Source organism: Pelodiscus sinensis, chromosome 2, assembly GCF_049634645.1.
Source record: "Pelodiscus sinensis isolate JC-2024 chromosome 2, ASM4963464v1, whole genome shotgun sequence".
NCBI classification, from domain to species: Eukaryota; Metazoa; Chordata; order Testudines; family Trionychidae; genus Pelodiscus; species Pelodiscus sinensis.
The window spans coordinates 200,951,717-200,965,429 of NC_134712.1; the positions used below are offsets into that span (position 1 = coordinate 200,951,717).

The 13,713-nt window shown below is 45.0% G+C and overlaps 1 pseudogene; it reads left to right on the forward strand.

Annotated features, from left to right (window-relative positions):
- Nucleotides 1-10,672, forward strand: part of LOC102463299 (ATP-dependent translocase ABCB1-like) — a 74,496-nt pseudogene extending 63,824 nt beyond the window's left edge.
- The last annotated feature ends 3,041 nt before the right edge of the window (nt 10,673-13,713 follow it).

Below are 13,713 nucleotides of genomic sequence, written 5' to 3' on the forward strand. Positions count from 1 at the left end.
GTACATAAGAATGCTCATACCAAAGGTCTGTCTAGCCCATTATCCTGTCTTCTCAAAAGGTAGGGTGCAACACTTTGGTTGGAAGGGGTCCTGGCAATTCACTCCTTGATGGTATCCTGCTGTCTTTGTGATGTTCCTCACCATGTCATCCAGGCACAAAGAAGGTGGAAGGCATGAGTGATCATGACAGTCTTGCACATCTCACCCATTCAAAGGATATCAGCACTTCCTGCTTGTGCGAGATGTACACTGGTTCATTGCTGGTCCTCTGGGAAAGAAAATTCCACTTCTTCACAAGTTGCCTGATGGTGTTGTCCTCCTAGTTGTGGGGTACTTTTGCCATGGCAGATGAATGGAATAATTCTTCAGTTCTGTTTAAACTCAAAAGTTTGTCTTTCTCACCAACAGAAGTGGGTCCAATAAAAGACATTACCTCACCCACCTTGACTTTCTAATATCCTGGGACTGACATGGCTACAAGAATATATTTGTGTTACCTCATTCAAGTCAAAGGGGTTGCAGAAGTATTAATGAGTATTAAGTATTAACTTCGCCTGCAGAGCCTTTTGTTTCTGGTAATTATATGTGAGACAGAAAGAACCCAGCTTGTCTCTCAAAACCCAGACTTGACAGAAATTCATCTTTGTATTTGTGAATTGAACACACTTCACACAGAAAGCTCTGGGAGATGATAAATGTGTGATAGCTATAGTCCCCCTTTTACAAGCAGAATCACACTTTCCAAAACTTGAAATTGTTTTCAAATTGGAAGTGGCCTTGATTCATAAAAGGACTCATGCTTCATCTACACTGCTTCCGTCTTCTGCCAGAGCCTATGCAAATGAAGTGTGGATTAGCATATTGCCGTGCTTCATTCGCATAATTAATTAGGAGCCATTTTTGCACAAGAGCCATTCTTCCTGAAAAAATGTATAGACCTCTTGCACAAAAATGGCTCCTAATTAATTATGCATATGAAGCATGACAATATGCTAATCAGTACTTTATTTGTATAGGCTCTTGTGGAAGGGGGAAGCAGTGTAGATGTAGCCTGTCAGACATATGCTATAAGCATGCCAGTAACTCATGTGCACAACCTGAAGTTACAGATGTGCTTGACTACTTTGCTTTCAGCTCCACATGCCCAGACAACTAATGCCCAGGGAAACTATCTTCTTGCAGATCAATAATTTAATTTAAGTGCAACAACTCTAAGTCAGATCCTGATGCCAGTGAGGCAGCTGCCTTTGACTTCAGTGAAGCTAAGATCTGACCCAAAGATTTTGATCCTTAAAAGACCAGTCCAGAGCAAAGCATCAGTCCAGAGCAAAGTCAAGTCCACTGCATTCACTGTGCTAGTATTGTGGTCCTGTGGCTGTTCCATATCCCAGGCATCAGAGGAGGTTCCCACAGTCCCTCTTAACAGCTCCTTCACTTATGCTTGATCTTCATGTCATTGACTTCCTTGCTATCTCTTTTATGCAGAGCTCCCTTCTTATATATGAGCCAATCTACCCTTTCCTTATTCAAATCAATACTTAAAAAATATAGCTATCCTTGAAAACCATGAATAATCCAAAGTAAAAGTGTTTAGCCTAATTTATTTGTAGATCGGATGGTCACTTAAGTTCACCCTGTGTTCTAAGTATTTAAATTATACTATCTAGAGCAGGGGTGGGCAATAATTTTTGCAGGGGGGCTACTTCACAAATTTTGATAAGTGGTCACAGGCCGGCTCTGTCCCAGAAGGGACAGTGTCTCAGGTGGAAAGGGGTGGTTCTCTTTAGGTGCTGCATGCCCCTGGCAGGGGGAGGAGACTGTGCACTTCCCCGTCCCCAGGTCTGGATTGGCCTGGGGTCAGGGAAGCAGCAGGGTGGGTTGAGGGCTGGATCAAACAGGTTGGTGGGCCAGATTTGGCCCACAGGCTGTATCTTGCCCACCTCTGATCTAGAGAGTGAATTCCCTGGGGGGCAGAAAATGTGTTTTCCGCACACAGTGGTACTGTCTGGGTTATAAGCATTGGTGACATAATAGAAGTATTAGGGTTGTTTATTCACTTAAAAGGTTAAGCCTTGCTGTGTAGACACACCCCTAGGGCTACACAGCAGGTCTTACACAGCAGGGCTTAACTCAAAATAAGTTACGCAAATTGAGCTACCTCAATTGTCTGGCTTATATTGAAATTGAAATGGGGACCGTCTACACAGCACTTATTTCAAAATAGAGCACTCGTCCTCCGACTTCCCTTACTCCTCATACAATGAGGGTTACAGGAATCAGAGTAAGAAGTCCTCTAGCAGGACAGTATTTTGACATTATTTCAAAATAACTGCATGCTGTGTAGACACGGACTAAGTTATTCCGACATAACACTAGTTATTTCAAAATAATGTTGTTGTGTAGATGTTCCCCTAAAGTAATGATATTCCTTGAAAACCAGGCTGAAAAGGAATGATGTGGATATGAGAGAGATGCAAAAAAAGAACACTCAAGATGGAGCTTCTGTAAACAGAGTACCAATCCAGTGTCACACTGAATATATTTACAATACACGTAAGTGCTCTGAGTTTGAAAATGCCATTGATTCCCAATTCAATTCACTTAGATGACCATATTGAGTTGTGTTTCATGTCTCTGTACAAGACAGACAGGTCTTCTGTAGTACATTTGTATTTTCTACTGTTTCCAGAATCAGTTTGATGGCAACATTGAATTCCAGGACACCCATTTTGTGTACCCTACAAGACCTGAAGTTCAAGTTTTGCAAGGACTCAGCCTGAAGGTTAATAAAGGGCAGACACTAGCCTTGGTGGGGAGTAGTGATTGTGGCAAAAGCACATCCATTCAGCTTCTGGAAAGATTTTATGACCCGATCGCAGGACAAGTGGTAAGAAAAGGTTTTTGCAGCTATTAATAACTCTTAGGCTGCATCTAGACTGGCAAGATTTTTCCAGATCTCTACACTGGCCGCTTGATTTTGCACAAAAGCACTGACGTTCTACTGCCTGAAATCAGTGCTTCTTGTGCAAATGCTTTGACGTTTCCGTTCGGGCAAAAGCCCTTTTCCGGAAATGTTTTTGCACAAGAGGGCCGGTGTAGACAGCTAAAAACTGTTTTGCGCAAAAAAGCCCCGATGGCGAATATGGCCATCGAGGCTTTCTTGCGCAAAACTGCGCCTAGATTGGCACGGATGCTTTTCTGCAAAAGCACTTTTTGCGGAAAAGCATCCGTGCCAATCTAGATGCTCTCTTCTGCAAATGCTTTTAACGGAAATTTTTTTCTGTTAAAAGCATTTACGGAAAATCATGCCAGTCTAGACGTAACCTTAGAGCTTATTGAGCTTTCCTTCTGAGTATTTTACAGACATCAAATCTTCCATACAATGCCCCTCTGGAGGTGTATCAGTGCTGTTATCCCCATTATAAAGGTGTGGGTGCTATGGAGAAAACTTGGGACTTGCTTAAGGCAGAACTAGGAGTAGAACTCAGGAGCTTATGACTCCCCATCCTGGCTGTAGACCATTAGAGTGCATTTCATTGTTAACTTACTTGACGCACTGGAGGGGGCATTCAAATATACTTCCCATAACATAACCCTAGTCACAAGACCTGTAGTCATATTAACATGACACAGGTTGAGGTCTAATTCATTATTTGATGAAAATAGGAGGTTTAAAAAGAATAGCTTTCAGGGATGACTCAATGGATGTTAGAATAAATGTACAAAGATGTGGATTTTTATTAGAGTTCTTCAATCTTCTAGATCTCATCATGTGGTACAGTGGCCCATCGTGTGCTACACTGGCATTTCCATAGCTGGGTCTGCTGGAAGCCAGCAGTGTAGACATCACAAAAAATAATACTAAGGTGAGGAAAATGTTATCTGAACTTCTTGAATGTTCAGAGAGCTTTAGTTCGGTTCAATTTTGGATGAAAGTTCTGGTCATCTATTGTTTGACCAGAGCTGGTTCACCTACTCCTTTCCTTTTACAGTAGCCCTGACACAGGTCAGAGGATTTTACAGATTCATGTTTCACGTTTGAATTGTGCACCTGAGAAGGAGTATTGCATTCTGCAGGGAATGATTTGTCTCCTTTTCTGTTTCTAGTTTGCAGATGGGTTCAATACTAAGGCTTTGAATTTGCAATGGTTAAAGTCCAAATTAGGTATTGTGTCACAGGAGCCTATTTTGTTTGATTGCAGCATTGCTGAAAATATCCAGTATGGAGACAATAGTAGGGTTGTCAGTCAGGAGGAATTGAAGAGGAAGCTAAAGCAGCAAATATTCACACCTTCATAGAAAATCTCCCAGAGGAAAATGAAAATGTCTTTCCATTCTCAGAGGTTGTGTGTGTAAATATTAAGTGGGACTTATCTAAAATGATCTCAGTGACTCCCATGAATAAAAAGCAATATGCGCTTTTGTTTTAAATAAAGCTTATTTAATTGTGTATATAATTCTGAAGAGGAAAATAGTAAGCTGAAGTTTAAAAATGCATCTTGCAGTATGTCTGAACAAATTTGCAGTCATAATTAGCTCCTTCAAACACAATATCTGAGCTCCAATTTTCTTGTTTTCCATTAGCACCATGATGTTATATAACATCTATAAAAGATGCAATCAATTCTACACCTTTATTTTAATTTCCTTATAAACTACCAATTATTTTCCCTTTTCTGGCCAAAGCTTTCTCTAATTTTAGCCTTATCTGAAAGATGTTATATTAAAACATTTCCAGTGCATGTTAATCTTCATTTTTGTTATGAACTTAGTTCTCAAAGTAGAGAAAGGCCTTGGAAAAGCCCAAAGAAATCAGGCTTCATGTAAAATGTCCTGAAATGGAAATGAAAAATGCTGGCACTATTTCTTTTTCATTGCCATCTAATTTTTGAAAATATATACTAAGAAGAAAATTTAGATGTACAAGAAATAAAGGCTTACATCCTGAGTGTGGGTTCCTAGGGACATGAAATTATAAATGTCTCTTGAAATCTTTGGCTATGTCTAGACTGCCCCCTCTTGCACAAAAAAAATGCAAATGATGCAAAGCATGGAATATCACCACACCTCATTTGCATAATTAACGAGGCTCCGTTTTTGCAAAGAGGCTTTTGCACAAGAGCCAGTCTCTTGTGCAAAAACAGAGCCTCATTAATTATACAAATGAGGTGCAGCGAAATTCCACGTTTTGCCACATTTGCGGGGGGTTTTTTGTGCAAGAGGGGGCAGTCTAGAAATAGCCTATATATACAAGTGAAAATGTCTTTGACTAGTCCTGTCAGTAATTGCACCATTTGGGGGTTACTCTCTTTCTAAAGTTAAAATGAATTTTCACTATAGGGCTTTTATCAATACGTGTAGCTATAGAGATCCATTTTGATTCAAACATTTAATAAAATCTTATACAATTTTATTTTTTATTAAACAATTGCATTATTTTTTTTCTTTTAAAGCGGGAATGTTTAAGATAGCATACTTGTCATAGCAGAGAATGTAACTTTCTGTTTCTAACTTTCCTTCACAATGAATACTAACTTTTCCAGAAGTATAATACTCATGTGGGTGACAAAGGCACCCAGCTTTCTGGAGGTCAGAAACAAAGAATAGCAATTGCTCATGCTCTAGTTGAGAAGCCAGCGGTTCGACTTCTGGATGAAGCCACGTCTGCTCTTGACACGGAAAGTGAAAAGGTTAGTAATATGCATTGTACAAAATTGTGGGGTTCAAAAGGTTCCCTGCATAAACATGGACACTCTGCCACCCATAGCTTGCTCTCTGTCTCTGGCCTGCTTTGGCAAGGTGCAGAATGACTCTCAGCTCCTGCTGCCTAAACTGGACGGTGATGGTAATCAGCTGCCCTTGGGACTGGAGACAAAGTGGGATTTACGGCTACATCTCTATTACTATTCACTTATGAAATCAGAGAGACTTTTAATGGGTTCACAGTTAGGCTGAGCACTTTGGAAAATCCCATTCATGATTGGCAACTTTGAGTTTGAGACAGGTGTCTTCAAACAGTGCACTGAGATCTAGTAGAATAGGCCTTGTAAGGCAAGTCACCAGCTCCTTCCTCTTCCCTTTGGCCATCAGCACTAGCAGCAAAGTGAGTCTGTTTCTGCATCACTTCCTGCTCTGTCTGGGTGAACAGATGTTGCTACATAGGCCGAGAGGGATCCACTGTGCTACTAGAACTGCTGACCGACGGGACAGAATGGTACAATGGGGAAGTTTAAATTTTGTTGTGCTTCTATCTGCTTTCCACTCCTTCGATCCACTTGCATTAAGAAGGAAAGAGGAGATGTGCAGGAGCAGCTGGCTTGGAAAAGAGGCTTCAGCAACTTCTCTGTCCCCGCTGGAGATGATGTGCAAAGATGAAAGAGTAATTAAGCTTTCCTCTGCTGCTCAGCTGGCCCAGCTTCCTCACAGCATCAACCATCTCCAGAAGAGGGAGAGGCTCCATGGGGACAAATAGATTGTTCAATTGGATGGTGATTCAGTAAATGTATAAAATGCCACTGTGCAAACCACCATTCAGTTGTGAGCCAGATGTCAGGTTCCTGAATTTTAGATTTTTATGGACAAGAAGTGTCTGGCATTGCTGGTGCTGTCAATGAAAGTGCAACTCGTATTCATGTCTATATAGTTGGCTGGTCTGCTTTCGTCAAAATGATCTAAGTACTGTCCATGTCTCACTGACAATACCCTGGACAAGTAGCTATGGGAGAGGGGATGGGATGGGGACTAGAGGCTGCTTCCAACTACACATCAAATTTAGAGAAACTAACAGACAGCATGTAGTATCAAATATAATACAAATATTTGGCAAGCAGCCACAGACATTGCATTATGCCTTCGCAAATTAGTTGTGTTTCATGGTAAATCCAAGGTTTATGTTGATCCAAACGAGATTGTTCTGGACCTCATTCTGCTAGTCCCCGTTCACAAGAGTACTCTCAATGAAGTCAATGGAATTAATGACACAAGTAATAGTTGTAGAATCAAACCTCTGTGTTTGAGGCCTCCATCATTCATGGGAAGCCCTGACTCCTCTACTCAGTGAGGAATACTCAAGTGAAAAGGAATAGTGATCCCTATGAAAGGGAAAAACTCCAAGTAATAACAAGTTTTTCATTGCATCTCTCTGCAGATTGTCCAGAAAGCCTTGGACAATGCCAGGAAGGCTCGAACCTGCATTATTATTGCTCACCACTTGACAACTATACAGAATGCTGATGTCCTAGCAGTGATTCATAATGGAAAAGTAGTGGAATAAGGGACTCACAGCCAGCTGCTGGTGAAGGAAGGACATTACTATGCACTTGTAAATGCACAAATGTCTCATCAGATTAATTTGTAAAATTTAATGTTATTCATATAAACACACACACAAAACCTACAGCTATGTAGTAGTAAGGATGGATGCAAGTCCTTACCGAGATGTCTGCAGATTCAAAACACATGCAAATCTAGCACAGTCAGAACCAGAGAGGAGGCATTTTCTTTCATTGGGTCACAGCTTTCCTGTTATTTAATCCTATTGATAAATTCTTTTGGGACATGTTGGTTTATTTTAAACCGTTTTTAAATTTATGACTAAAAGTCTTACCCAGAACTACATATTGACACTGTAGATCGCAAATTCTTTATAAACCATGCTATAAATCTATATTACTGACCTTTCAGAACATAATGGTTCATTTGAAACCAGTAAGGCTATTTCAAAAAGACGTAATACTGTATTTTCCAGCGTATAGGGCAACTGGGCGTATAAGACGGCCCCCTATTTTTTTAATTAAAAGATAGGGTTTCATCTTATACCCCAGCGCCCCTCCGCCTCCTTTGCTCACGGTGTCCCTGGTCTGCTGGAGATGGTCCACCGGGAGCAAAGCCGCAGCAGCTTTGAAAGCCTTGGGGAAAGCCGGCAGCGGGGCATCCCAGGCGCGCCCCCGAGGCTTTCAAAGCTGCGGAGGGGTTCCGGCGGGGGGGCGCGCCTGGGATGCCCCGCCTCCGGCTTCCCCCGAGGCTTTCAAAGCCGCGTAGGCGCCCCCCCGCTGGCTTCCCCCGAGGCTTTCAAAGCCGCGGAGGGGCTTCGGCGGCGGGGCATCCCAGGCGCGCCTGGGATGTATACCCGGCGTACAAGACGACCCCCGATTTTTGGGGGATGTTTTTTAACATCAGAGGTCGTCTTGTACGCCGGAATATACGGTAATAAATATTTTAGACCCAAATGACCATGAGGGTTCCCTTTGTAGCTGGCTAATGTTAATAGAAATAGCTATTTATCAAAAAAAAGTCTGGGGTCTTTTTCATCCTATGAAATTTGATTTCAGTTGTTTTTTGCTTTGTAAATGGAGTTTTAGAAATATTGAAAGATCTATTTATAGTCACAGTGGTTTATTATCAGTGTGATTTTTCCCTTCATATATCTGCCATCATACCTAAACAACAGTTGAGGAACATATGTCATCTGCTTATATGGGAGAGAGAGAGACTGTGTTGAGTTTGCTTCTAGGAAACGCAAGTTTTGATTTTCAAGGAAAAAAACAAAACCATGTTGGGTTTGGTTTAATATTTACAACTGTGAGGGTTTCGGGGTGCGATCACCCCCTCCCAGTCCGAGAGGGGGGGTCTGCGGACCCCTTTTGGTCCTCCTTTTGTCCTGTGTCGTCCCTGGGCCGCCGGTGTGGAGTCCGGGCCCCTGGGGTGCGATCACCCCCTCCCAGCCAGAAGGGGGGGTCAGCGAACCCCAGGCCGTGAGTACCCGCCGAGCGGGATGGGGGGGCCGGAGCCCCTAGCCTTAGGTCCTCCTCCCCCAGTCCGGGGTTCTAGTTTGGTCCCAGTCGGTTAGTGTGGCTGTCGGGTGCTGGACGCTCCCCGTGTGGAGGGAGGGGGACCCGGTCCCGCCCTCTCTCCGGGTCCCAGCCCGGGGCCCTGAGCGCCGGGGCCGCTAGCGCCCCGGCACGGTGGACGAGGGGGGTGAGGATTCTCCCCCCTGTGGCCCGTCCACCCACGGCCGCCAAAAGCGCCCTGCCCCGGGCTCCTTCCTCCCTCCCGTTGGGTCTGCCGTCCGATCCCCGTCGCCCTGGCGCCTACCTTGACTCGGCGGTCTGTGGTGTCTCACGTTCCGATGGAGTCCCGGGGGTGAGCTCTCCGGCCCTGGCGCGCTCCTGGCCGTCCCGGTCTCTCCTGGCTCGGTGCGGTGGGGTCCTCCTGCCGTCTGGCGAGGGGCTGAGTGCTCGCCAGGGGCAGTGGCTGTCCCGGAGGCCCCGGGACCAGCGCCGGGCCGGCAGCCGGGCTGTGTGGCGCTCACGCTCCGTCCTGCGGTGGGGGCTGCTCCTCCGCCGCCGCGAGGAGCCTGCGCCCTGCTTCTCCGGCGGCGGGCACTTTTAAACTGGCCCGCCGCGCCGGCCGCCGCCCGGGGCCCCGCCCCTTCCGGGCACGCCCCCGCTGGCGGCCCTCGCCAGTTGCCGTGCGCCCCGGCCCCGCCTTCCCTGCGTGGGCCGGCGGGGGGGGAGCCGCCCATCAGCTGCCGGCGCAAGCGCGGGGGAAGCGCCCCCGCCTGCCGCCCCCGGCGTCTGGAGTTGCGGGGTTGCTGGGGGGTCTGCGGCCGGCCGGCAGAGCCCCGCCGGTGAGGACTCCGCTTGCCCCGCCCCCGGGAGAGTGACGGCCGGCGGGGGCTCCGCTCCCCTCGCCCCTGGTCCGGGGCCGGCCCGTCACAACAACCTACAGGAGCTTGGCATATTTCACTCTTTCAGATGTTGCTGCTCACTTGTAACAGATAAAAATGAAAAATAATTAAATTCTTCTTTGCTCTTTTAGTTATTTTCCTGCCTCTAGGTCTATGAGGGAATCAAAATGTAAAAACATATACATTTGCCTTCAGTGTTGTTGAAATATATGTGGCCACTTATCCCCATTCATCCTCACTCCAATCAGTCTCAGCAGCTACCAGGAAGCCACTATGTGCCGTTGAGCCTCTGTAGACACATAGGCAAGGACTAGTCAGTTTCTACTGGCACCTCTATGAAGTATGCCAGAAAATGACTTTGCACTTGTGATTATGGAGACATCAATAGCAGTTCTCGCGGTATTTCCCCGTTACCCAAACTGGAACGAAACGTGTCCCTTTCTCAGGTTTTGTTTTAACACTGGAACCAACTGTTAAGTCACTTACAAATAAAGATGAAACCTATAACAAAGGATGTGGAAAATCATTCCAATAGTACACGAAGGTGACTGCCAAATTTAAAATAAACTAAGGCCACATGGTGTATGAACTATATAACATCTGTAGCTAGTTAATGGGATCTCATAGTCACAGTAACACAGATAACGCAGAATACAGGCCAAAATACTTGACTGCGCAATCTGCTTCCAATCTAATAACTTTGAACGAGTTTTAAATAGAGCTGGGCACAACATTTGAGGAAAGATGCACAATTGGACATTAAAGGGTTTGGAAAAGGCTCTGCTTTGATCAACCGACAATACATATGAACTGCTGCAACCACCAGGCAGGCAGTCCCATCATTTTGCCATCTTAGAAAAAGGTGTCAATATATGATATAAAGGAAGATGATTGTACAAATAGTGTTCTTGGCCTGGGGCTTAACAGTGTCTGTCCGTGCATTCCTTCTTGGCACTAGCCAGTCACATTCAAACACATCTGTATCACTGGGATAATAATTTTGAAATAAAAGGCTTGGAGGTATCAAGTATCAGATCAGTCTTTAAAATATTGTGGGTCTAGAACACTTACCCAGCGTTGCATATTTTAGTCTATGCATGGAGAAAGGATAGTGCTCTGGAAACCTTTCCACTCTATACTTCTGTCCTCTTAACTTAGACTTCAAAGGAGGAAATTTAGCAGGAAAATGGAAAATATGGTAACATGGGCAGGGTTCGCTTACTCTTCCACAATGCTACAATCCCCTGTATTTAAAAGAATCAATAATTATTTATTTTTAATATAACCATAATAAAATACACCAACATAAGTCTTCCATTAAAATTGCAACTCAAAGCAATAAAATACAGCACAAACAAAAAGCAAGTCCCAGACAACATAAAACAGCTTAGAAAACAGAAAACCAAGAAAACAGAACCAGTTTTTACTCCTGATTTCCAAAAGAAACTACGCACAATCAAAGGTCTGTTCAAGTGTGATGCATCAATCTAACCAGAGCTCTGTGTTGCAAGCTTTAGTAACAACCTATGGCCAAACTCTTAATAATGGGGTGGGGGTGTCCAATAATCAGCCATTTTCTCTGGCAGCATCTCCCAATTCACCATATTTCTGTCCCAGCCTCACCCCACCACTGCAGGGCACTCACTCAAGTCCAGATCAGCTGTAGATACAGGCCCAGACAGCTTGCAAACTGGTCGAGATGCTGGTCAGCAGTGAGAGGCAAAGGTGGTATTAAGCCACCTTTTCAGCTCCCAAATTCTGTGTCCAACAGGAAACAACCTGGTGCTAGACAGAGGAGCCATGCCAGATGCAACAGCCTGCAGGAGCCATTTCAGGACCATTGGAGCGATAGGCTGTAAAGACATTTTCGTCCCACCCTCTTCTACCTGACATCTGACCCACATCTGCTACACTGGGTGCCAGAATAAAAACTTACTAGCACCTTGATACCACCTTTACCTCTTATCTATCGACAGAATCTTGGTCAATTCCCAGACCATCTAGGACTGCGCAGCCAGAGGGTTCCCCTATTTAAGAAGCCTCCTTCCCTGCCCAAAATTGATGGCTATGTGGCTAGTTTGGGGCAATTTGCATCAGGGTGGCCAGAAGCCTGGCCCACAATGCTAGCTGTCATCAGCATTCTGGATAAAACATCACGCCAGTCCTGATCATAAAACACTAATTGCCTCTCCAACCCATGGAAGAAGGGGGAAGGGCATTAACATGTATGTCACAGCTTATGTCATATTAGGGCTGAGCAAAATAGATTAGGCTGTTGCTTAATGTATGAAGTCACAATTGGAGGAAAGATGGACCAGGATCCTGGGTATAGAGCAGAAAAAGGCTTCTAAAGCAAGGAGGATCATTCCTGACTACTGGGCTCTGGGGATAAGTTCCAGGGAACCCAATAGAACAAAGAGGGGAGACTTGGAGGATCACAAATCCCTCCCCAAGCCTGAAGGTGTTTCCTGAGAGCCCCGGGGAAAGAAGCTGGGCTTCTGACCAGCCTCTTTTCCTCACAAGATGACCAAGAGGACTCGGACAATTCCCAGCAAGAGAGGATTTGGACTCAGAGCTCTTAAGAGTTCTTCAGACCTTATGGAAGGCAAGTAGCAAAAGACTTCACCAAAGAGTGTCTGTGTGCCCAAAGGCCTAGGGACTCTGGAGACAGGAGGAAAAGGCTCACAGCATCATCATCCTAGAGCTGGGAACAGTCAAGTGTGCTCGCTGAAGGTTCCAGCTGAAACCCTAATGAGGAACCATGTTCTTGTCCAGTCAGATAGCACAATGATTGTCGAATATTGAAACAACCAATGGGGAACAAGGAGTCTGACCTGCATTCTGAAGCAATAGGGAATAACCAAGGGGATGGTACAGTTGTTCCTCCCCCCGCCTCCAAATCAATCCACATTGCTTGTCTGGTGGCACCTCTGAGAGTGCCAAATCTGGGTGAATTGCTCAAAACCAGGGCCACCTACAGCCCAAGACTGGGGTTCTTCCCTACAAGGCACCAAACCAGCCACACGGAACACTTCAGCTATCACTCTGGCCAGCAAGCAAAACAATGGACTCACAAGCAAAACTGTTTAGACACCCTAGGTTGTTCTCTGTGCCACAACCAGCCCTACATTTATACAGGTGAAAGATTATAAAACCCAATCTCACCAACTCCAAATAGGTTCTCCCGGTTCCAAAGGAACAGCCACAGTCCCAAGTCAATTTATACCTTGGATCTTACCCAAAAGAGCATGCTGTGTCAATCCTAAAATCTAAAGGTTGATTAATAAAAAAAGAAAGAAAAGGTTGAGAGTGAGATTGTTACAGCTCTGCTAAGTGCCTGCATCAAGAACTTGATGATTTACATATCTAATGTATTTTAACAAACTGCCAACTTAAAAGTCTCTGTCAGGATGGGCCATCAAATCCTTCTGGACCCTCTGTCCTTCCCAGTGGTGCTTCTGGAGCGGAGGGCACGAGTGAAGACAAGATGGAGGCACCGTCATGATACTTCTATAACCCTGTCCATGCAGAGGGAAAACCCATTCCTCTTCTGGGTGCTGGTCCCTCCCAAAATGGGCTGATCACATGACTCACCAACCAGTTTCCTTCCTTTTTAGGCAACAAGCCATGTAGTCCCCGGATATGTTCTTCTCAGGCAAGGGCCCATTGTGTGCTTCTCATGTGTCATTTGGCAACATTTCAGAGCCATTGTCCATCCAGGATTGAGCAATCCCCAGTCCCAGCAGAAAACATTTAAAATACAAATATAAAGCCCATATTCATAACTTTACACACACAGATTGTACATGAGTAGCCTAGATAGAGTCAGCAAAGCGTAAGCTTTCATTTTGACACCTCACATGGCCCATTTTGCACCAAATTTGAGGCAAACATACAACAGTGGGTGCAACAGTAATCTGCCTGCTCCCATTAAAATCCAGTAACGTGTCAGGGGGCCTGAACCAAGACAGACTGGCTCAGAAGGCACAAGGTCAACAACTCCAAGCAGTGTTTGAATCAGGAGT